Source organism: Gymnogyps californianus, chromosome 8, assembly GCF_018139145.2.
Source record: "Gymnogyps californianus isolate 813 chromosome 8, ASM1813914v2, whole genome shotgun sequence".
NCBI lineage: Eukaryota > Metazoa > Chordata > Aves > Accipitriformes > Cathartidae > Gymnogyps > Gymnogyps californianus.
The window spans coordinates 17,173,504-17,198,963 of NC_059478.1; the positions used below are offsets into that span (position 1 = coordinate 17,173,504).

At 37.9% G+C, this 25,460-nt stretch overlaps 1 protein-coding gene across 2 annotated transcripts in view; it reads left to right on the forward strand.

Moving 5' to 3' along the window:
* Positions 1-25,460, forward strand: part of BCAR3 (BCAR3 adaptor protein, NSP family member) — a 93,805-nt gene that overhangs the window by 11,883 nt on the left and 56,462 nt on the right. Inside the window, exon 2 of one of the 2 annotated variants that reach the window (XM_050900780.1) lies at positions 7,460-7,574. The exons of the other annotated variant lie outside the window; for it this stretch is intronic. The gene's annotated coding sequence lies outside the window, so the exon portion shown is untranslated. The remainder of the gene's footprint in view (positions 1-7,459; positions 7,575-25,460) is intronic. 2 annotated transcript variants of the gene reach the window in all.

Here is a 25,460-nt window from a genome sequence, read left to right on the forward strand (position 1 = left end):
AAACAACCTGAAATTGTATAAATGATGTGGGTAATACTGCAAGACCTTCCACATAAGGTTTTCAGAATACTATAACTTCACTCTTGAGCTTGTTAAGTAATAACAGAAGAAAAAGTCTCACTGAATAAATAGAAGCAAGTCATGGAGCATCCATGGTTTTATCTCATAAAAATCTGGTGATCTGACTAAACCTATGAAGATCTCTTTATCGCAGGAAACCTGAGATGTACAGGAAATGACAGTGTTTAAAATGGGTAATTAGAACATAGATCTTGTATTGCCCTCCAATACATGCTGTCATCTTATATTTTTGTTTCCTTCCTTCCTCTGGAAAAAAAAATGTGCCCAACATCTGCCACACACCTTGCTGGTGTGTTTATAATCATATTTTGGATGTTAAAAAATGTTGGCATTACCTGCCCTAAGCAAGAGTTAATCCTATTTTCAGAAACAAAAACAAATAGTGTAAAAGTAGAAGAATAATAGGAAACTCCCTCTGCCTAAAACCAGTTCTCATAATGATATATTTAGGGTCTTTTAGAATTTATTTTGTAATTCCATTTTACTCTTAACCTTGATCAGGCTCTGAATATATCTCATGTCCTGACCACTAGGTTGTACCCTGCATCCAATTAACAGCATAATAATGGTTAAATAAGAGATGCTTGAGTTAACGTTTCTGTTACCTTTCTTCACTAAAACTACCATTAGCAGAAGGATCAGAAAGGCAATTAGTTATCTTGTGAGAGAAAGGAGATTTTTTTTCTTTTTTTTTTCAGCTGTAGGAACAAATTTTTCATTAAAACAGTAGGGAAAAATCTACACAGGTGTCAATAAAGACTTAATAGCATGTAAAAGTATGCCATAAAATAATCACATTCAAAAGTGTAAGTGCAGGACATTTGAAAACAATGCGTCTTGTATCCCTTAGTATATTGTCATATAAGGTTAACGTGGTTTTCTGCTTGCACTTGAATTTCCTTTTATATGGAGGTTTGGAGGTGGGGGGGTGTTGGGGGGGTTGGTTTTTTTTATTTGGTATAAATTAATAACAGAGCAAATGCAGCTGGTCAAGTAAGATTAGATAGCCACTGTTTATCACTGTATTGTTTCAAAAGAATTTTGCTCTGTGGAAATTCTGGGATTCCTTTCGTGCTTAGTGCAGAATTTCTCTTTGTTCTGGAATGATAACTGTGGTGACTGTGCACTAATTCTTGTAGATATTTTTTAATTGTTGTGTACTAGCATGGAAGCTAAGTATTCAAAATGAAATACAAAATTTCTAGTCTTAAAAAATATATTCCTAGTGAAGCTGTTAAACAGTTTTTGAAGACAAGTTCCTTTATGACAACAAAATTCAAGTCTGTGACTGAATTAGAAGTGTATGAACCAGAAAAGAGCTATTTGTCCATGGTTTTACTAATGTCCTAACCAACTAGCTGTGTTTTTTCCTTTTATCTCTCTGAAAATTGTATGCCTTTCATGCTGTCTTGCAGTCTGAAAGTACCTGTTTAAAGCAAGCCAATAAATGAAAGATTTCAGTGGCTGAGCTTGTCCTCGCCTCACATAAGAATGTTCTCTGTGGCTTTAACATTCCTCAAAGAAATTCTTTTGTGGTGTGTCCATTAAATGTTGAGATTTTCTGATCAATGTTACTCCACAAGATGCTCTTAGTTACTGTAATGCCACCATTCTTTAGATGTATACTTGTCATCCACAGCCTGCAATATTTTCACAATAATAAAAACCCTGCAATAAGTCAAGTAATATAGCAGAGTATTCCGGTGGAGGATAGAGGGATTTCATAATGTGGTTTGCAAATTAGCAGGTTTGTTCTTTAATAGATCATGAAATGACAAATTCCAGGATTACAGCTTCTGCAGGGTAATGGTGTGTGTGTGTGTGTCTGAAGTGTAACCATTTTGACTTGTTTCCAAGGTTGACCACTGAGGCAAAATCCATAGTGGCTTTCAAAACCATATCTGGTCCAAAACATTGTCTCTCTTACGGTACTTGTTCTAATTTAAATGCTTTTAAAATATTTCTAGGAATGTATTGTACTTTAACACAGGTAGTACTGCTACTGTGGCCTACCTTTCTGCAGGACAGTATTTTTGGTTTTGCAATTTGTATTTAAAAGAAAGAAAAAGAAAAGCTTCAACACTTTTCTAATGTTCCAAGAATTATAAAAATGCTAAACAGCTTTCTCTATCTGACAGAAAGCAACACTGGCTCTTTGCTGACCGTAACATGTCAGCCTTTGGGCAGCTTCTTGTCACATGTTCAGAGTAGACGGATGTGTTGGAACAAGTGGTTTGTGGCTGGAAAGTCATAATTCCAGTTGGTTTATACAGAGCTAATGAGCAAGTACTTTTCCTGAAGTATAGATGAGAGGAAAATCTTCAAATAAAAAAAAAAGTATCAAAATGTATGATGACGCTACATGTCTGAACATAAGCATTTCCTGCTTCTGGCATCAGTGCTCTGTTAGGAAATGTTCAGGTCACAAGTTACAGATTTAGAATTGGGCTTCCTTGAATTTATTTAGGATATGCTCAAACTTGTAAGTAGAAATCTCATCACAAATTCGGCAATTCTTTGGAAGCTTAAGTATTTGTTTATGTAGATCTTGCATAACTGCTTACATAGAGTAGTAATGTTGGGAGAATATTTTATGTGTCTATCTTTTGTCTTCCTATGTCTATCATGTGTCCATCTTAATATCTATCTTTTATTTCATTTTAGCAACTGGGAAAAAAGTAACAAAAAGTATTTTTATATTCAGATGACATCATGATGGAGACCAAACTGTAACAATCTCTCAGTTGCTTTTGTTGTAGAAATACTCCATAACAGGTTGACTTTAGCTATGTTCACATCTTCGACAAACACCCACCACAGAATCTTTTTCATTTTGACTGTCTTACGGAATATGCTGTTTCATTCACCTCCTTCATATTCCTACAGATAACACTGGTCCTTTCGCTATTCCTCTTCATTTTATACATTTTGTCATATGTGTTTGTCCTGGTTTCGGCTGGGATAGAGTTAATTTTCTTCCTAGTAGCTGGTATAGTGCTGTGTTTTGGATTTAGTGTGAGAATAACGTTGATAACACACTGATGTTTCAGTTGTTGCTAAGTAGCGCTTATCCCAAGTTAAGGATTTTTCAGTTTCCCATGCTGTGCCAGCAAGCAGGTGTGCAAGAAGCTGGGAGGGAGCAGAGCCGGGGCAGCTGACCTGAACTAGCCAAAGGGGTATTCCATACCATGGAACGTCATGCCCAGTATGTAAACGGAGGGAGTTGGCCGGGAGGGGTGGATCGCTGCTTGGGCATTGGTCAGCGGGTGGTGAGCAATTGCATTGTGCATCACTTGTCTTTTCTTGGGTTTTATTTCCTTGGCTATATTCCTTTTCATTACTATTATTATTATTAGTGTATTTTATTTTACTTTAGTTATTAAACTGTTCTTATCTCAACCCACGAGTTTTACTTTTTTCCTTCCCTCCTCCTCCCCACCCACTAGGAGGGGGAGGGGGAAGCGGCTGCGTGGTGCTTAGTTACTGGCTGGGGTTAAACCACGACAGTGTTACACTTGTAAGAAGAATGGCATCATCACTGAATGAGCATATTGAGGAACATTCTCTTTGAATACAAAGGCTGAGTATTTTTTAATTTATACTACAGTATTGAGTGACTGATTCATCTTCTAAAAGATTAATTCAGCTGTGAGAGCTAAACAAAATATAGTCTTCAACATTCCCTGTTTGTATGAGGATTACAATGAAACAATTAATTAAATGTAATAATCTTAATGCATAGATAACTACCTATTACCAAGCGGCCGAGAAAGTATTAATCTCTTTGGCCATAATGGTAGAACTTCCATGCTATTAAGTGCTTTCTGAGTTGTTCAGTCATTTAACATTCCTAAGCAATAGTATTTGTAATTGGGTTTTGTTTTTGGTTTTTAAAGTCAAAGGCATTCTGAGGGAATAGATAATGAAGTATCTACTGATTTCTAACTGGCTGACCCAGCTTGGTCTTGCAGAATATTGCACGCTCTTTGAACAATATCATGGCATAGAGGTAAGAATTGGCTTTTTCAATAAAATTCTTGAGAAAATGTCAAGCAAGATGACACAATGCAAGTGATTAATGTTCAGTGATATGATGTTGGAGCAAAAAACCTAAAGGCTGATAGTTTGCTTTTGTCTTAGGAAAGGAGAAAATAAAACAAATGTCTCCTGTAACTGTGTGCTAAAACTCACAGAGAAATAGTCGCTTACTGGTGAGCTAGATAAAATGAATATTTACTGTTTCTAATGCTGCTTGTCCTGTATTAGTCATGGCTGTCTCAGGTTGTAACAAATGGACATGTTCACCAGAGCAAGAATACATAGACAAATTTTGTTCTGCAAAAGTTAACAAATAAGTTTCTTTCTTAAACTTCAGAACTAGGTAAGATACAAACTTATGTGCCAATTGTTATAGGAAGTTGTTTGTAACATAAATGGATACTATGTGGCTTAAGAATAATCTTCTCTATTGAGCAAATACCACATTACAGAAGGACCTTACATGAGTCATCTTGAAGATCCCTAGAAATTTATTTTAAAATTCTTAGGAAGCCCTTTTCCCACAGGTCTTACTTGATCAAAATTTCCTTTTATTGTCCATTTTGTGCTTTCAGTTCTTATAATCCATGTACAAATTTATTGACACTTACATACTATGTCATCAATTAAATGCTGCTTTGACATGTTTTAATTCTGTCTCACTGTATTCTGAATTCAGAACATAAATGTAAAAAATACAACTGAATATTCTCATCAACTCAAAATATCCTTGGATTCCCTTTTAAACAAATCTTTTACAATTTTTTTTTTTGTCACTAATCAAAGTTTCATGAAGTGGCACTGAAGTTTTATTTAAAGTTGGCTTCTGTGTCACATCTGTGCTTCTTGTATACCAGAGTTCTTAGTGAGTGTCACAGTAATCTCATAATCCAAGCAAAATAAAAATAAAAGGATTTAAAATGTAAGTAGAATTTGTCACAGCTAGGAAAAGGACAGCATTTTCTACTTTCCCAAATGGACTCAGTCAGTAAGACTTAGAAGCACATTGGAAAATGTTATTACATGATTCACACTACCATTGTAACACAGAAGACAGTAATATAGAACCATGGGACAGCTGTTTTGACAGTCAACAAACAAAAAAAATCCTGCAGCAAAGATAGTTTATGGCTTACTGAGCCTGAAAGCTGCCTGTAAAAAGCTTTTGCTGAAGTGCAAAATTTAAAAATAGGCTTAGTGCATCATTCTGGATACAATGGACTGCTTTTAAGTTCAAGGCCATGAGTCAGAATTTCAGTTCTGCAATATCTGTAGATTACAAGCGTTATATCATTTCTTAGTTCCTCAGCCAAACTGAGTATTTTCCTGAAACAAAAATTTAATTTGAGAAAATACCTGACTTACCCTGACTTCACATATTTACTAACCTGCTTAATACTAGGCATACGCTTAAGAACCATGTTGAACCAAGCTTCTAAGTTCTGGAAAGTCTAAGTAATTGCCTTTGATGTCTTCTACTTTTAAAAATAATTACTAATAACTATTTACACTGGAGTTTTTATCTCTGCAGTAGAAGGTATGATTATATCCATTTTGCTGAGGAGGACAGTGATGCACAGTTTCTTGAATTAAATTTTTCTTAGCTAAGTAGTAAATTCATGGCAATAGAAGACAGAGGTCTTGGGTTTCAGTCAACTGCTCTAGTCAGTTCTTAAGCCAGACCAGAAAGCGCTTATGATCTTGAATGAAGAAAGAAAACTTCAAGGCGGGAGACTGTTCTCCCTGGCAAATAAAATTTCCACATATTAGTGTTGTCTGCTGCAAAATGCAGCAAGTTCTTTAATGCTACTAAAAAAAAAAAACCAAAATGTGTCTATAAAAGTTCCCACCGTGTTACCCTGAGCATATGCTGTTCAGTACTGGAGTTAACACCAACCTTTTTTGTATTCCTCCTTACAAGCTTTTAGCTAAACTTTGAAGGGCAGGCATATTGCATTTGTACTTCTTTGTGTGTGTTTTTTCTTGGAGGATGATTTTGGGGGTTGGGGGGGAGGGTGTTGGGGTTTTTTTTTTTTTTGAGAGAAGCAGAGGGAGTCTCTGTCACTGTTGCCAAAGATGAAAAATCCTTTCTACTGAAATGTGAATTCATCATTAGTACCAATTTTTGCATTTGGGTAAACCTAGAAAGGGATCAAGTAAGAGTAATATTCAACTCCTTTCTTTCATGTTGTTAGATACATATGCGATATCACTTGAGAAACACTTAATATGACATTTTCAGGCACAACTAAATTTCCCTAACAGCTTTGAAACATTATAGCTAGTGACATAAAAAATTGAGGCTTGCAGCAATTAGAGGACTACTCAGTCTAAATCAAAGAATGTCATGCTTTTGCAGTGGTTTTAGTTTGAAAGATAGATTTTTTTTTAAATGCCAATTTCAAAAACAATGGCTCACTTAGAGTAGAAATTCAGTGTCAATTGTCTTATTTACACAGTGAAACAATGTGATTTTGTATTTTAAGGTCTTAGGCCTGACTTGTAAAATCTCCATTAGAAAAGGCCACTTCTAGTAATATGACTTGCCAGTAACAAAATGGAGTACATCCTATGGATTTCTTTTTATCTGATTTACAGTGAAAATACAGAATAGTAAAAATAAAAAGAAATACATTTGATCATAAATTTTCTACTTTGGATGTGTTTTCTTTTTGCTCTGAAAGATGTCATCATCAAATGAATTTATAAATCAATATCAAATTGAAATGTTGTACTGACTTATAAATAATGCCTTGAGTCATTCAGCAGCTTATTTTGAAAATAAAATAGTAATGATAATTGTGGAGGAAAAGGGGAATAAAAGAGAACAGTTCAGGTTTGATTACCCAAGTGCATTATCTGGAAATTAATGTTTTTCAAAACAGTGTCACAATCCATGTTATCTATTAATTACAGTGAATATCCTCCTGATTATCCAAAACCTTCCTTTCCAGTATTATTATGCCCCTCAGTTTGCTCTGAGATTTATCTTTCTTCATTAGCTCAAGTGCAATTGGCATACTAGCACTTTTGTGTTTTGTTGGTTTTGGTTTTTTTTATTCAAGAGAGTCATAGCTTTTAGAAAATCTCCAGCTATCGTGACCAGTTTTGTTTTGAGAAAAAATTTAGAGACAATGAATTAATGTTTTAAAAGAAATGTTCTTCATCCCGTCAATGACATAGCTTATCACAACAAAGGGGCTTCATGTAATGCACAAATATACTTAGGTTTGCTGTTACATAGCTTACGGTATCAGAAACAGCAAACCTGTCTGAAAGAAATTTGAATTCTCCTGGACTAATAGGTATAGTATGTTCCTTACTCTGGCATTTGCTACAGGACTTACTCCATCTTACAGAAGCTGATCTTAGAAAAATGGGAATTGAAAATCAAGTCCACTGAACACACATCATTTCCAATATCCTGCTGCTTCAGGAGGTAGAAAAAAAGAGAGGTAAGATTTCCATGTTGTCTTCTAAAGACTAAGAGAATGAGTTAAGGCAACCTGAGCTTTCCTGTCACAAAGATGATAAACTAATACTCTGATTCAGCCTAGGATATTGCTCTGAATACCCATCACAGGGGTACTTTACATAGACAATAAGAAGAATAGCTAAACATTAATCTTTTGGCAGGATTTTAAAAAATAATATAACCTGTACTTTTTTTAGAAGTTGTCATTTAGAAAAGGCTTCACTTTCATTTCACTTTCTATTGCTCTCACAGTCTTCAGTTTAACAAGATACAGTAACGTTAACAGACCATAATTGATGGAAGACTGTCACGAATGTCTTCCTCACTCTGAAAGATCGTATCAAAAGGTCTAAACCAAGCTATTTTGTGTGTATGCCACCTCATCCCTAGTGAGGAGAGAGGAAGAGTGCTTACACAGGCAGTCCTGACCCTCCTTTTCCATTTGGGACTTTGCTATGAATTAAGACTTGATCACTACATCTTTTGTTGCTTTTATGATGCTTTTATCAGTTCAGTATAAAAATTCAACTCAAGTTTGTGAGAGTTGGAACAAGTCCTGTAAGACATTCTCTTCTGAGTGGAAGGATATAGTGAGATGTATTCAACTATGACTTATTGTACAGGATATTTTGAGAATAGTTAACAAGATAAGAGTCTTATGCAGTCTGCCCAATAATTCTAAAGATCACTGCCTAAGGCTTTTACAAATCTAATGTGAAGCAGTTATTTACTTGGCTAACATTCCTGCTTTTACCCTCTCTTGGTCAAGATAAAAAGACTTTTGGAGCATGTGTAGAAATTGAATATTCATAAAATGTCTTTAGGTACTTTAACTTTTCAGAAGAAACTAGAATTGGTTGTGTACAAGTAGATCAGTGTATTTTCTCAATGTTTTCTGAGAAGTTCAAAACTGGTTTAACAATTATGTAACTTCTGCAATTCATTGGTTTAACTTTCTTAAAATATGAATATAAATATGACATTTTTGTAACTGCTACTGTGAACAGATTAGGAAATTATTCAAGTTGATTACTGCAGTGAAACTAGATGTATTTCAATTAGAATCTATTTCCATGTGGCTTTGGGACTACATTTTGTAACCTTTTCAGGTACTGGAGTGAGGAATATATTACAGTTCTCAATGTAACATTTTTTCAGAGGAAAGGACTGTTCAAACTGTCTTTCACATGGTGAAATGATTTATAGATAGTTATGTAACATTTCAATCAACTCACTGGAACATTCCAAATTCTATTAACATAGCTACAACTCATGATTGTTCAGCTTCAGATATGTTGAGCTAAATCTAATCTTGCCGTACTGCTGGTGACTTCAGTGAATTTGAATTTGAGTCAAACATTTTATCTCCAAACTGGAGTGTATATATTTTTTGACCTCCGGACATATGTCTTGCAAGGTGACAGCATGATATTGTTTGTTTCTTTTTTTTTTTTTTTTTTTTTGGCAGTTAAGTGCTAGAATTCTTTAAGCTAAGTTCCAGTAAAAGTAGTGGTGGTTCATATTTTTATGGTCATGTATCTTGGTGAGCAATGTTTTTGTTCATTCTCTGGTTTTGGCTAATGAAAATAATTAAGTGTATAATTGAATTATGTGCTCAAAAAAATAGAGCCAAATTGATCTCTGAGTTGTTCTGTTTACACCAGGATATTTACATCCTAGATGGCTCTGCCTGTTGTCTTAAAGAATTCTGGGAAGGCTGCAAAACAGATAGGTTCAGTCAGTCATACATGAGTGCAGACTGTTTTGTTTTCACAGTAGGGACTAATGGTTGTTATCTAGTCTCCAGCCTATTATGACATGGTTTTGTTTTGTGTCTGTCTTTGATAGAGTGCTGTGTCTAGGAGCAAAGTGCCTAATCAGTTACACTGAAATGCTTGTTTTCCAGCACTGAACTGTACTGAAGTCAGACATTAGAAAAAAACTTTTTTTTTTAAATCTTCCATTCTATTAAATAAATACTAGTGTCCTACTAATGTACTTACCAGTACAGAGCGAAGACTGTATTATTCTGTTTGCTGTTATTTTGAGCTTTAAACAACAGCATTGTATTTGTTGCTGATTCAACAGTTGCCAGACAGTGCTTGATGTGATAAGTCACTTTAATATGTAAGCATTTTCACAAGGTTAATTTTATAGGACTAAGCATTTCTTTGTACAGGGAAGTTAAGTTTTTGAAACTTTTGTCAAAACATTTTCTGTTTTCTAAAATGTTATCTGGTTCTGAAACTTGTGAACAGAACATGTCTTAGTACACTAAGATTTGGATTCATCCCGTCTAACTCTAGTTACTCAGGCTGTGTTTCCACAGTAATTAATTCCAAGATCTGTGCATTGACATAATGCCCAGCAACACAGTTGACCTGGATCAAATATGTGCATGTGATCACATATCTGTTGAATTAGGCAGAGTACACAATACGAAGTTCACTACCTTTATGCTTTTACGTTATCTTTATGCCAGCCAAAGGTAGGGAAGTGATTAGAATAACTGGTTTGACGTGAGTAGCATTAGCTAATCAGTAGAAAAATAACCATTCAAAATTGTTAAACCACTTCAGTCCAGCAGAATGAATTTTATAGTGGATCAGTGCTTTGAATAATGGGGCTCTGATCAGTGTTAGAAAACTGAAAGGCTGCTGTGCCATTGACTCTGGACCTTAATTGAAGCTGGGGTTCCAAAATGCCAGCCTAAGCAGTCTGCACCCTCTTCGGCTTTCCTTTAGCTTCTTTTTCCCATCTCTGTATCATTCCTTTTGTTGTCAGTAAAACTATCCTGCAGCTGCATGGTGAACCCATTGGGAAATTTATCTGGCTGAAAACCAACTTTTTTCCCCTCATGTTCATCCAGATCAAGTCCCCATGCCAGTTCACTGTTCAGCTGCGCAAACACTTGCACAAGTATGAATGGCCAAGGAAGAGACAGAAGAGGTGAGCCCTGGTGGCTGAAACAGCCCCACTGCCTAAAGTGAAACCACAGCTGAAGGTGTTCTATTAGGAGGCAAGTCACTCTGTGCTCCCTCTAGGTATTAGAAAGAGATAGACGAATTCAGCAGATAATTCAGTCCACTTTCAATTTGAATTACCTTATATAGGTGTCTATATTTTTTTTGTTGATTGTAGAGATATCCCAGGATGGCTGACTTCCTGGCAGATCACTCAGCAAGTGCTGACAGCTAGTGGAATGAATTTAGGCCTAAAAGCTACAACTGCAGTTGGCCTGGAACATTTCATCTCTTCTTTTGAGTGCAGATTTCCAAATTTCAAGAAAGCGTTTGTTTCCTTTTCTCTAAATCCTGGTGATCTCAAATATCAAGTCCAGAATCTTGTATCAGGTGGTGGCAAAGTAGATGTCAAGTGAAACATGATAAAGCACACCAATCCATAGCGATGTTTTCCCAGAGTACTTTCTCAGCCTCTAAGCATTTAATCTAACAAAAATGAAGTTTCAAAAAGGTATGAATGTGAAGAGCCATAATAAGTACTCTTTCCACAATCTTTTTGCCTGTATCTTGACTTACCTTTTGATGAATGCTGCAGCACATTCTGGATCTTGGTGTCCTGCCATCTAGGCCAGTATCCAGTCATGTATTCATAGCATGCTGTGACTCCTTTGAGATGTACCTTTTGTTTTCTGTTCCAGGGAAATTGTAGAGTCAGAGGGTGGGGCCTGCAGCTTGCCTGGGCTTGTCCCAATATGGAATCAAGATGCGTCCAAAATTTGGGTACTAAACCACTCCTAAGTAAAGGAGCGGTTTATGGGCTGCGCTTCTGTCTGTGCTTATAGGAATGTTCTCAGCGGCTATCTAGCACCTTATTGTAGTCTTAGAAATGTTTGTTTGGCATCGCAAAGAAGCCAGGAAATAACATATCCTCTTCTAGAAGTAGCTTCTTCTGGTATGAGAGAAACTGATGACAAATTAGGTATAATCTGACTCCTGTATTACACAAAAAGGTCTTCCTCCCCAGAGCATGAGGCATAGCGCTCTGTCCTGTAACAATCAGCAGTTCAACACAGACATCCTGAAAGCTATAGCACAGTACTCATAGACTAGTGCTCCAGGAAGGAACTGTGGTTTTCTCAGTATCCTCTAATGCAACTAAAGCAGGGTTTGATGCTACGTGGGATTGGGACAGAATGATATTTAATCATGTTACCATATTGTGCTACAGTCTTTAGGAGTGTGGTTTTATTATGATTTCTTATGACCTATAGTAAAAGAGTAAATCATGCTTCAGATGTGTTGAGGAATCTCACCATGATGTGACCAGCTCCTTCAGTGTAGTAGAATGTTACCTACAGAGAGAGTAATGTAAATATATAAGTGCAAGTGTCTATTTTGATATAATAAAAAAATACCTTGGATATTGCCAGACATGGAAGATATTTCTTGGTTCCTTTATAACCATGAATTTAAATATAGAATTATTTTGGAAAGCTTTGTATCGTTTAACTATTAAAATGTTTGTGTACATTTGTAAGTATTCATTATGTACTTTTCTGTACATCATTGGTTGAGTTGTGAGTGGAAAGATACATAGAAAGCTGAGTGACAAGAAGGGGTTTTTTATGAGGTGTTCTAAGAGTTAGAACTCTGGTTTTCCAGTACCACCTTGTACTGAGCTGCATTCTGATTAATAGCATTTTATGGCTTAATGTGATTTCATTAACATGTTATAGTGTTTTCCTTTGAGAGGCTAAAGGTATAAAGAATCTTTCCTTTTTGTCTTGTATGGGTTTTCTTATACAGAGAGATTGCAGTTTTAATAGGATATATATTTAGATCTTTTATAATTTTATTTGTCATACAAAGAAGGCCAGCCTTAATGGATTTAAATAAAATATATGCATTGACGTAATTTATTGTGGGTGAATATAAAATAATATGCAAAACCTGAATTAGATTAAATGTAATTAATATTCCATAACTTCCTGCTTTTGGTGGGGAAAAGAGATTTTGCATTTAAATTCTTAAATAACTGTTTCTGCATATGTTGTATTTCTTGCCCTGCTGCAGTAGTGTAAAGTTAAATATGAACTGCTTTCTTGCCATGTGGGTCTTCTCCTTGTCATTCATTATATAGAAGACCTAAGATGTGTGCTATTAAGAAGGAAGATGAGTAAGCAGTACAGATCGTTGTTTGTGCTTGGGACAATACAGAGACAAGTCCGTCTTCAAAGAAGGTGTAAAATAACTGAGGGATCCCTCGTGTTTTTATTAGATGGTCAAAATAATTAGCATAAAGCCATGATTGGTTTTGCCTTGTCAAACCCAAATATCTTGCCTTTGTCACTCTCAGATAAAGCCCTTTTACTCATTCCTGGTTTTTTACTTCTCTTTGAAACATTACAAACAACCAGAGTGCTTTGGAGCAGTGGTATGTAGTGTCAACCTGGCAGATTCCAGACTAGTGCTAAAGTATTCTGGTAGCTTTGCCAATAGATGGAGAGGAGGCTGCTTTGAACACTTTCATCTGCATAATAGTTAGAGGTGGTATTGCTACCTGTGTGGTCTATTTTGCTCTCACTAAGAGATACAAGGATTTGAAGGTTTTTGCCATTTTTGTCTGAGGAGGTCAGAAATGTAGATGGTGTTAAAGGTGTAAACATACACCTCTGACTGTACCATTTCATCTGTTGAAAGTTCCAAATTTGTTTATTGCTGCTTTCTGGCCTTCTGTTTATCCTTGTCTCTACATCAGTTATGTTCTACATTAAAAACTCCCCAACATCTGTCACATGCAAAGAGAGGCTGTTAATTCTCTTGTATTTGAGACTTTTTACAGAAACACAGAAAAACAGAAGCTTACAAGGAAATCTTAGCTCCATAGTAACAGTTCTTCCACTGCTAGAAGCAAAGAGAGGAAAACAGGCCCCCTGGTAAAAAGGAACCCATAAAACCTTATCCAGCTTCTTTCTGGTGTTGTCTTCCAGTTTAATATGTCATTTACTAAAATTAGTCAATAAAAGAAAACTGGGTTTAGTGCAGTTTTACCCATGTATTTCCAACTTCTGAAACAGGTCTGTCTAATCTATGCCAGCACAAGTTGCTTGACATGATTTTCAATACCAAATTGAAGGCGGGGGGGAGGAACATAACATGTTCTTGTCACAGAATATATGCAATAGTTTATTTTTACTATTTTTTTCATTACTAATTGTTTTTTGTTAAAGATGATACTCAGTTTTCTTGTATTATATCTGACAAGGGCTGTACTTAGTTTTTTTTGATTCTAGTAGTGGCTGATACTAGCTGACTCAAAACACATGGAATTCTGTAGCTCTGAGAACTTCTGATATCTACAGTGAAAATTTTTTTCCAAATCTTTCCAAAAGTTTTGGTTTCTCTCTGACTTAAGACTTACAATAGTGAGCTGCAGATTAGAGGAGTTTAACAGTAAACCAATTCCTATTGGAAAATACTGATTTGTCAGAACTATAGTTTTTAGCCAGTAGTAAATGAAGATCAGACATCTGGTATTATATGTACCCAGTTTGTACTCTTCTAGATCTGCAAAATTAAATGTGCTGTAGCCAGAAACTCCAGCAAGTCAGAGCATGTTCATGCTCCAGTTTGTCACTGAATGAGCTAAGGTTTATATAACTCCTCAAAGTCTCTTGGTTTACTACAGCGTTATTTCCAGGATGATCAGCTACAGGACATTTCTGCTTGCAAACTCTTCTGAGGCTAGGGATCGCAAGGCTGCTTGACTCTTACTCATAACAGATAGCTCTTTGGGAGTTTCTGAAGGACCTTCTGTCTGCAGACCTAAGACAGACCAAATAGCAAGACTGGATGTTGCTAGCTTTATTATGGAGGTCTGGATAGCTGCTGACTAAACTTGTCTGTTTCAGTTGGCAGCTGGGGGGGCCCTTAGAAAGCACAGTTGCCATAGGTCATAGTTTTCAAACTAAATATTGTCAGATTTCAAGTACTGGAGCATTTTCACTTCATATTGTCATTCTAATTTGGCCTGATATGTCTTCGATTAACTTGAAAATTACCAGCGAATAAACTTGATTTCCTAGCCAACGGTTCTGCTGATCATTATTTTTTCTGTGTGGCATCTGTGGGAGTTGAGGGAATGTAGCGTTTTGTTTGTTTGGGTCCTTTCTCTTCTAAGACAAGTCTACAGTAGAAACTTGCTTTGACTTTTGTTTATCAGGGAATCTACAAGAACTGCTGTGTGAGCAATCTATGCATACCATGTCCTCATCTTGTGTAGTTACTTCTGCATTTTATCATTGCGGCTGCACAGCAGTGCTTTTGGAGTAGATGTATTTTCTCCTGGTTCTTTTAGGAAGACTGGAATTCTGATGTTTAAGGTCAAACTGCAAAGTTCCAATGAATCCTCTTGTTTTGTCCCATCATCTCTTTTGTTACTGTAAGCCAGGCATATTTTGAAAATGGTCTCTCAAGAACTGTCAAGTACCCAACTCTTGGCACAAGTAAGGTACGCAAGCTACAGCATCACAGGTCTTGGGACCTATGTCCCAGTTATGTTCCTCCTCACTCATCTGTCTAGATGGCTGCTTGCATAGGTGTCTTTGCAGTAGGTGGAAAGATGCACCTGTACATACTCCCTTCCTTCAGAAAGCAGAAGTCAAGGGTGACCATAGAAGGCCACAGCAGTGTCTGATGTGTGACCAGCGATGGCCAGCACACTGCTGGTTTCTCAGCCTTCCCTAGGCTGATGTCGCAAAGGGCAGCACTTCACCACTAACGTTTTTGTGGCGAGGTAATACACAGACAGCATGATGCTGTATAGATAAACAGATGGTTAAGGGGTAGGGCAGGTCAACATCAAATGCTGATGGGGAGAGCTTGACAGAGGTGCTGTGCTTGTTTCAGGACACTGGTGCTTCCAGACTTCATCCCACATCTCAGTAAATCCATCTCCAAAGCAGATACAAAGTATGAAAACAACAAAAATTTTGCAACGAGGAATCTAATCTAGCTTAATTCAAAGTAATTCACAACTAATGTAGCTAGTGTAGGCAGTCCTGTGAATTCTTCATTCTTACAGCTTGCAGGCGAATTCTCTTTAACAGCTTTGCATCAAGTATGTACAAGGATGGCTTGTGTAAATTGTCATATGTGAAGACAAAGAACAATTTTCAATTTGATCTGAAGACAGAATAAAACTCCTAGGAAAAGGATGTAATGACTCATGCAAGAGTAATCACAGTTTATGCAGGGCTGCCCAGCTACCAGTCCCATTACTTAGCACGCAGTCATGTTACTAAGGAAATTACTACTCCTTTTCTGGTTCTTATTCATAAAACATGACAATGAAGCATGACATTGCTTCCGATGTAATTACAGTGCCTGAAGATTTCCTGAGTTTTTAGAATCAGCCAATAGAGACCACCTTATGTGCTAACTGATGTGAGTTTGTGGCGTGATTTTAGATGTCTTTTACCTGAACTGTGGAACGTATGGTTTAGATAGAGAAGCAAGACATTTTCCTTTGTGCAATGAGGAAAATAATAGTGTGCGCTTCTGTAGCATCTTCCACTTGATGAGCTGATAAAGTACTGTACAGTCTTTCCTGTGGAAAATATCTACCACTGATGCATGTTACAAAAACGTAAATATAGGTCATACAGGAAGTAAGTGGGTCAGAACACTAGAACTGAAAGTGTAATCCAGGTATCTCAACTCCTCTTTCTGTATTCTCACCATAATTCCATTTTTCTTGCACAGGAGGTATTAGTGAGGCATTTTGGTGTCCAAGATGGGATCACAGTCTGTTGGTTTTTGGTTTCTTTCTCCTCCTCCTGCTTTTCCCCTCCCTCCCCCAGGTATATTTTGAAGAACGATTGTGCCTGAAATATCGTATGGGAGATCTCCGTAGATTGTTACTTGTGGCAGTGAAGTTCTGGAATCTGTCACTGTGCCTGAAACATTTCTGGTACGTCTCTGTCCTCAATACTTACCTGGTTTTACACAACTGGTAAGACAAAAGCAAAGTGCCATCAGCTATTCAAGATTTGCTAGGTTTCTTAGTTCATCAGTAGCTCAAATGTCATTGCATTTGGGGAAAAACTTAGTTGAAAAAAGATTGGAGTGGCGTTTTGTTGTGCATTTAGGCCTCATTTTATGTGAAGTTGGTTTGAATTCAGATCTGAACTTCAAGGTTCTGTTTGGTGTCAGTATGATGTTATAATTTTCTGTAATTTGGGGGGAGAGAGTTATGTAAGTGTGGCATGCTGATGGACACAGACTTCTACAAGTGGTGACTTACGTCCTAGCACCAGTGACTGAATCCTTTTGGAAACTATTGTCTTTCACATTTACCTTAATCTTTCTGTTTTGGAAGTTGTTATTGTAAAAGGTGTGTGGCAATAGCAACAGTGATAATGCTTTCCTACTGCTCGTGGCTGCCTTAAGGAACCAAAGTGGGGTTGCTATGGGAAGGGGGGCACCAGTCAGAAATGCCACTGTGAGCTTCCTTTACCTTGGTATATTAGATAGATTTAACTTTCTAATCTTCTGTCTCCTCTTCTTCCCTTACTGCATATTTGAGCGCTTTCTGCCTTTATTTTTTTTCTCTCTTATTTTATACTAAACTTCATCTTACATGAGCTTTCTTTATGCAAAGGTTCTACTCATATCTGTGAAAATTCCCAGACTTTTCCAAGAACTTTCCTCTCCCAATACCTATTTCTGCAACATACATGATGGCTAAAGAATCTTCTCTTGATGAGCTAAGTGTTTCTTAAGCTCTAGCTACACTTCAAAGGAAGGTCCAGTGCTCTTTCTGTCTTGAATTGCTTCATTTTTTTAAAAAACTCATTTTGCTGGAAGATATTTTAGATAGCTCAGATTGCAAAATTCAGTGTTCTGGACAATGCATAAAAACCCAAACTACAAAGAGATAAATGTCGTAGCTCTACCCAGTATCCAGAGATGTCACTATGGTAAACCAGCATGTGGAATTTTAATCCTGCTGTTGTTACCATTGGATGTAGCTTAACTTGTTTAGAGTAAGAATACCATAGTTTCATTTATTTTTGATGATTGGTTTGATAATACATAGAGGTCCTGGAAGATGAATAATCTGCTCCTTAATGACATTTATCATTTAGATAGTTTAGGACCACAACTTCAGCAACATCATGTAGTCAGCCTCTGAAGTAGATACATCAGAAGAAGCTTATTAAAGCTAGTCCTGGTAAAAATGGAGAAAGAGAGTGAAAGGATTGAACATTGGAGTGAAATGAAAATAATGCATGAAGAGGATCTCCCAAAACAGAAGAACCATACAACTAGTAGGGCTCAAATATTTAATGTCAAAATCAATTAAATGTTTGGTTAGGCAGAGAACTATTTGCCTCTGGAAAACTAATACCAGTAGGATAGCTTTGAAGAGGTTTGCAGAATGTTGGTTTGCAAATTCTGATAGGAGGGAAAGAACAGCGTTATCAAAATTGCTTTGGACAACTGGAATAACTGCAGCAAAACCTGAGAAATGTTGGCCAGGCAGCCTGAAAGACTGAGCCAACAGGAAAGAGACAAATACGATGTTAAAGAAAAATTTTATCTAGACAGTGGTTTAAAAAGTCAACTGAGTGTGCCTTGATTTCTATTTAAGCAAAAGCCCTTTGGCTGAGTCAGTGGTACAGCTGAAGGTGCCTGAGGTAATTTGTTAAAAATGAATGTTCTGTCTGTAATTATCTGATTGTTTTAATGGGTATACTTTACAAAAGGAGGTTAACTAGTCGTCTATTCTGTCAATAGCTCTCGATCCTTTACAGCTATTTGGCCATTTGTTTTAGAAAATGCTTTTTATCCCACCAACCTGTTGCACAGATAACTTCATGTGGCATGGTGGGATCAGGGGGAAGTCTGCTAATGTAAGTAAATTGTGTGTGTAAAGTATGTAATAGGCTCTTGAATCGTCCGTGGACAGCGTGGTTTTAGGAAACTTATTTTCTTCTGTAGTTTGGGAGACGAAATTGTGGAAGTCAAGTTCTTAAATCCATGGAAAAGGGCAAGGAGAGGTCACTGCACGTAAACGGCTTGCGTGCCGGGGGTTCGGCGAGACTCAGCCTGAATAGCCTGCGGAGGGGTGTGGTTGGAGAGCCGTAAATCACGGCTCGGCGCTGGCTCTGCTGCTCAGAGCGCCTGCGGCCGCGGCGCTGCCTGAGCTGCCGCACGCAGTGCACGGCCGCGGGGGGCTGCAGGGGCCGGCCCGACGCCACCTCCCCGCGCCCGCCGGTGCCGCGCTCGCCAGGTGAGTGGCGCCCGGGAGTCGGTCTTGTTTGCTGGGGTGAAAACGGGAGAGTCACGGAACCAGGTCCGTACTTTCGCGGCCCGGGCGAGTGAGCGATAAGGCGCTCTTAGAAGGCTCCGGTTGAGTCACCCTTAGTTTAGTTATCGCGAGCTGCTCTTCTTTAGGGCAGGCTGGTGCAAGTGTACGCGCCGGCTCCTACCGCGGCACGGCCATACCTTGGGCTCTCCCGAGAACGTCCCAGTTCGTTTATTGGAAGGGCTCCGGACCGCTGGTGTTGCGGGTCCGGCCTCCGGCCACCCCTTCCTCCTGCCCGGCTGCCCGCTTCCCCCGTGTCCGCCGCCCGCGGGGCTCCGCAACCCCGAGGGACCTGGACGAGACTCGCTGCCAGGAGGTCGCTTGGCCGGGACAAAACCTCCAACTAATTCCCAGAAAGCCTGGAAAGAAGCAGCAGTGATCAGACTGGTAACTGTGGGGACAGCGTTGTCCTCTCGGGCAGAGAATTAAAAGCTGGTTCGTGTGAGTGTGTGTGTGTGAGTGCGTCCTTCTGTCCCTCCTCCTCTATCCGGGCAGGGAACGGGGGAGCAGGGCGGCGGTTGATTTGCGGACTACTAGAAATGCGGTAGCTGTGGCAGTAACTACTGAGACGTTTGATCCAATGCTTAGGTTTTGTAGGGGTGGATCCCACGGAAATCTATTAAATATTCTTTAAGTATAAAACACTGGTGTACTCGAGATGCCGAGATACTTCACTGAGTGGAGAGAAAGGAAATGCTGTGTCCTTTTTATTTTTTTTGTTTGTTTGTTTTGTTAATTAAAGAGGAGCTTATATAAAAGCGCTTCTTTCTGTCCAAATTTGTAATTTCCATAAGTCAGTTGTTAGTTCAAAATAATTAAGTGCATACTTGCTGCTGAAAAGTTTTTTTTAAATACTTCATTTTCAGTTAGAGTGGGTTGTTTTGTGGGGTTTTTTTTCAGTAACATCGTGGGAACAGAGAAGCAGGCAAAATAATAAATGACTTCCTATACTAGAGGAGGAACAAAAAAAGCTTGTATTTTGAAGTATTAGCTGAAAAACGCTTAGATTTGACTGCAACCTTGGTGAAGTCCTCTATTTCTGCCCGCAAAATGGGGAGAGAATGTTTATTTCAAGTCAAGGCTTCATACTGTTCGGGATTACTGAGCTAACTGATTGAGCACTTAAGTTTCTGAGATAATTCCATAGTACAGGCCAAATGAGGAGGTCTCTACTTACTATTGAATCCTCTTTCAATGGTAACTTTTTCATGGCATGTTTTATAGATATCAAGGCATTCTACATGTGAAAACTCACTAAGAGAAGTGTGGGGTTTATCTGTTTCTCTCATCTTGAAACAGAGGGATTTCAAAGATAACTTACCCTGGCCTGTGTGCTTTCTGTTGCCTGAGAATACTAGTTAAAACTAACATTTTAAATAGATTGTCAGATTACAGTGCAAGGATGTATGGGAGGTGGAAATTGTGTGACACATAAGGAGAGAGAAAGAGAGCATGAACGTTTTGATAGCACTTCAAGACCCTTTGGAAGCACTGACCTGGCTGTAATCTCGTGGGGAGTTTTTGATGTTTGACAGACTCATGTTTTTTCTGATAGTAGCTTAAAGCCTTTGAACTATTGCATATGTTTTCTCAATCTATTTCTACGTATCATAACAGGCTGTAGGTTCTTGAACCTTATTATTCTTCTCAAAGTCCTGTGACCTGTTTGCTATAGCAGCTGCTGCATCAGTTTATCTCGTTTTAAAAAAAAAAAGGCAGAAAATACATGTTGTAGAAAGCTGCTTCTAAGCCATTTTGGGAGCAGGAATCCTCTCTTTATTATACTAACGAAGAAGACTACATTGCTTCTGGGGAGACAACATGAAATCTACATTGAGTTTATAGTGGCTACAGTTTTAACTGTATTTCTTTCTACGATATGTTAACTTTAGTGGCTTTTCAGTCATGCTTTTTCTGTTTCTGTAACTTATCCTCTTAGTACACAAAAATTAAATCTGAGGAAATGATCTGGGTTTTGTCCTGAACTTGACTTTCTTCACCATTAAGATCGATCACTTTCATTATTTCCCATGTGCATCTGCATAGTGCATGCAAATGTGCCAAGTAACTTAGCAGGGAGAAGAGAGTAATGTGTCTCCCACTTGTCATAATTTATTGTTACTGGTTATGAGGGAGGGCGGGCAGGCAGGTGGGTGGGAGGAGGTTGTGAGGAGATTTGCTGTGTCAAAAGTAAGTAGGGTTTTCACAAAAGTTGACTTCATCTTGTAAAGACCTGAGAATGTAAGTTAGTTGTTCTTCAGTTGGATGTATTAAACCATGTTCAAACCCCCGTAGCTTCATAGCATATATAATGATAAAGACATGGTAAGACTTTGGGTAAAATATTGTACCATTGGTGATGTGATAACACCAGGTATAGACTTCAGAGACTTTGATCTAACAGGGAGAATCACCCAGACTGCAGATCAATAAGACTTTGAGAGAAGTACGAATCTTTTAATGTCCAAAACTGGTTTATATATATAACAGAGTTTTGAGATAGCTTGAGAGTCTGGTTCGAAACTCTGAAATTGCTTTTCTATTTCCTTTTATGAGGTTCCCATTAGCATGAGCATATACAGCCTTGGACTGTTATGCCATTCATGAATCTCTGAGGCTGAACTGGAGATTCCCCTTTCCCTCACTTCCCCTCCTCCAATGTATTGAAACAACAAAGTAGCAGCCATTGCCACTAGTTGCATTATGTTGTGGTATGGAAGGGGCGCTTATTCTTGTACCTGTATCAGGTTGAATGAACCACCAGAATACTTCTTCAGACTGTGTGAACATCAGAAAGTTTTCATGAAGACAAGCTGAGCCAGAAAGTTTGTATTTGCATCCCAAAGCCAAGAGGGCATGAGCAGAAGGGTATTTTGTATGTTGTTTTGGGGAAGTGAAGGTTATTTGTTTCATTGTTCATATGGTTCTTTTTTGTTTTGAGCAATGATGTGAAGAGATGCACACCCCATCAGATTAGAACTTGGTGCATGTTTGGTCTTGCCCACCAGATCTGTATTTTATTCTATGTCCAATCTCATACTGTTTTCCTAAATGCCATGTTGATTTTAAAGACTTCTTCGTTTGTATTCCCTCACCCTCATTCATAACAAAAACTAGAACATGTCAGAAGTTACCTGGAAACCTTTCATGCCCTCCAATTCTCTGAATTCACAATCTGACTCCTGGCAATTCCATTCCCATATACTTTCCCAAATTACAGACTGAAGAAAGAGAAATACCACTCTCTATATAAATACAAATTCACCTAGCATTTTTAACATTATATTGGCATGAGTCAATCTTGTTTGCGTCTAGTTAGGGGAAACCTGTATGACTTCCGAAGTGCTCTGTTCTGTTAGATGCTGCATTTTGACAAATAGGAATGTGTACAATTAAATTTCAGTTCCTTTTGGGTTATCATTCTGCTATAATTTCTACCATTTCCATTGTTGATTGTATGATGGCAGATGTTCAAAGCACACTGTCTCTTAGGGAGTAAAATTTTCAGGGTTTCTATATCTAGTAAAGTCAAACATTCTTTGAATCATATGCTAAAGTATTTGAGACATTCCAGAGTCTTCAGTTGAAGAGGCTCCCTCCTTGCAGTGTTTACATTTAATACGAGAAAAATGTATGGATAGTTTGGCAGGACTTTTGTTACTGAGCTAATTGTTGTAGTTCTTGGTTTACATTTATGAAGAATACATAGTACAGCAGTACATAGGCAAGCAGATAAATTTATGGGTAGAAGTTAGCAAACCTGTTGTTTTGGGGTTTTTTGGGGGGGATGGTTTTTTTTGGAGGGGTTTTGCAGGGAGGCTTGCTCAAAATATTATCAAAGCTTCTGTATACACTTAATTGTGGCTAAGTGTCTTGCAAGTTCTTGAATGTAGGTATTTCATATTAACTTTGGAACTCTAACTTGTTTCCTCAAAACAAAACTCGGTGTGAAATTCAGGATTGGGTATTCAATTCATAAATCATGGGATGTTACTGAGAGTGACTTAAAAGGTGCAATGATTAGGACATAACTGAGGGAGTTTGGTTTTCTTTCTTAAGAAGGGCTTCTTAGGAAGGGAGGTTAAATGGAAAGTGCTGTACTTCAGAGTCATTGTTTATTTGTTGAAAATTCTCAGACTGTTGGATTGGAAACCTACTGGATTGCTATACTAATTATCCTGTGATTTGGTTAGGAGAGGGAATTCTCAGCTTAGTGGATCCTCAGACATGAAGTGGTTGACAGTTTACTGTGACTGTAAGCCTATCATTGATTCATCTGGTATCGACTATTAAACCAAAGCTTTCGTTGGTTATATTTATACCTGCTTGTTTTGATACCCATTTGCATGAAATGTCATGTGTTCCGTTTCAGCATAGTGGTGGTAATCTTGCAGGAAAGCCTAAGGAAAATCTCTCTGACTGGATAACCTGCACTTAAATAGTCAGAATTCAGAGGTTTGGAGGTGTTTTTTATAAACCAATAAGAAAGTATGATTATTAAGTACAGAATCTCAGTGGCCCCCAAAAGGAGAACAACAACATGTTTGTGCAATATGAGCAAGCTAGCCTCCAATTTTTCAGACTCTGTAAATGGTGTTTGTTGCCTTGCTACAGTAAACACACAAAGTTGAGTTTTCAAATGAATTTTAAGAAGCTTTTCTTTTTTTCCCTGTTGTTTGAGGTAATTTTTATCATTCCTCTATAATAATAAAGCTGAATTTACTGGAAACAAGCTCTGTCAGTTTGCTTTAGCTATAGGAGCTTGTAGTTTTGTGGTAATCATTTGCATTTTAGACCTTCCTGTCTCTGGACCAGTTGTTTTGCTTAGAACAATTGTAATGCAAAACTGACTTTACAGCACTTTTTTTTTTTTTTTTTAAATTATTATTTTGAAAATAATTATGTGATATTTTTAATACTGGCCAGCAGAAACTGTGTCCTCTGACCGCATGATAAATGGAGAGGTGATTTAGTATTTCACCTCAAGGGCCCATATGATAATTTGTGGCAGATTTTTTGTGAGAGTGTGGTTTGGTTTCTTTAGGATTTCGAGTTCTATTTGGATCTGTGTAACTAAAAATGTCAGTTCTTACTAACTTCTCAACTCTTTGCTACTCTTTTCAACAAGAAACCTGACCAAAGTCAAACAGATTCTCTCTGGGCAGAGGTGCTATTTCCAGAGGCTTTTCTACTATAGTATATAGTAGCTGTGCTCAGACAGAGCCTTGGCAAATTGAAGATTAAAAAAAAAAATCTAAATATTATTTATCATCTGTAATTAATGAGTATTTATTGTAGGACCTTCAATAAGGGAGAAGTGGGAGGGATTTGTTGTTGAAGTTTGGAAACCTTATTCAGCCTGTGAATCTCTGCAATGCAGCTGACAGGAAATAGCAGAATTCTTTCATAAATTTGGGATCAGCTTTAGTGTTACTGTAAAACTAAGCCTGTTATGATAACCTCTGAGTAGAAATAACAATAGCTTCAGTGCAGCAATGCTTTAATAGTACCTGTGATGCTGAGGCTGGAGAAGGGAACAGGAGGACTATAGAGGCAGCTCTGTTTTCCTTGCAACACCTGTGCATTCCCCAAAACCAGAGGAATTCTTGTGCAGCTGTAAGCAACTGACTTCCAGGCTGCTGGGCCTTCAGGGTGCTACTCTTATTTTTCAGCATGAAACTTGACTAAGGTCAGAACAGATTCTCGCTGTCCATTAACTGTTACTTCCAAAAGCTCTTCTGCTTTCTGATTTTATATCAATCTCTGCTGCTCCTGTGGCTTTTCCAGGTTTTATAGGAAGCACCTGGTTGACTACCACCTAGGTTAAATAATGCAGGACTGGTTGACCTTTAGATCTGTGTGTATGTTCCATAGAGTGGCTTTTGCAGGCTAATATAACTGGATAGGATAAGGCAGCCTGTCTTCTGTAATATAACACTATAAAGTGAGCACAAGGCAGCATTTTTTGAGGAACAGAACAGCAATCTGTTAATGTGCCTGAAGTGTTTGTCTCACAAAGTTTTTGCTCAGAAAAACCTGTACTGTATGGCAGGCTATAACTGATTGTACGAGAGACTGACAGCTATGCAAATCCCTAATATCAACAATGATTTGAGCCAGTAGGCTGTACATGCTGAAGAAGAGAATTCCAGTAATCTGCTCCTGCCCTTATCTCTTGGGTAGAGCCCTTTAGTTTACAGCCTGTTAGAAATGTCTGACCAGTTCTCTGCTAGATTTATTACTTGAGCAAGACTTTTCAGAAACAGTTTTTTCCTCACAGTGTGCCACCTACTGGGTTTAGAAACATATTGTTCCAAAGCAAGCTGTAGAGTGTCCTTTATTTTTTGTCAAAATGTTCTTAAAACTTTGCTTTTTGTTGATGATTCTAAGTTGATGTCCGAGTCTTCAGAGGATGTGAAGGAGCAAAAAAGAGGAACTTTGTGGATAAAAATGGAGAATTGCTCAGGGCCTGCTCTTGCATGTGTGTCCAGATCGGTTGTTTTTTGTTGTGACTTTTCACGTGTGTAAAAGT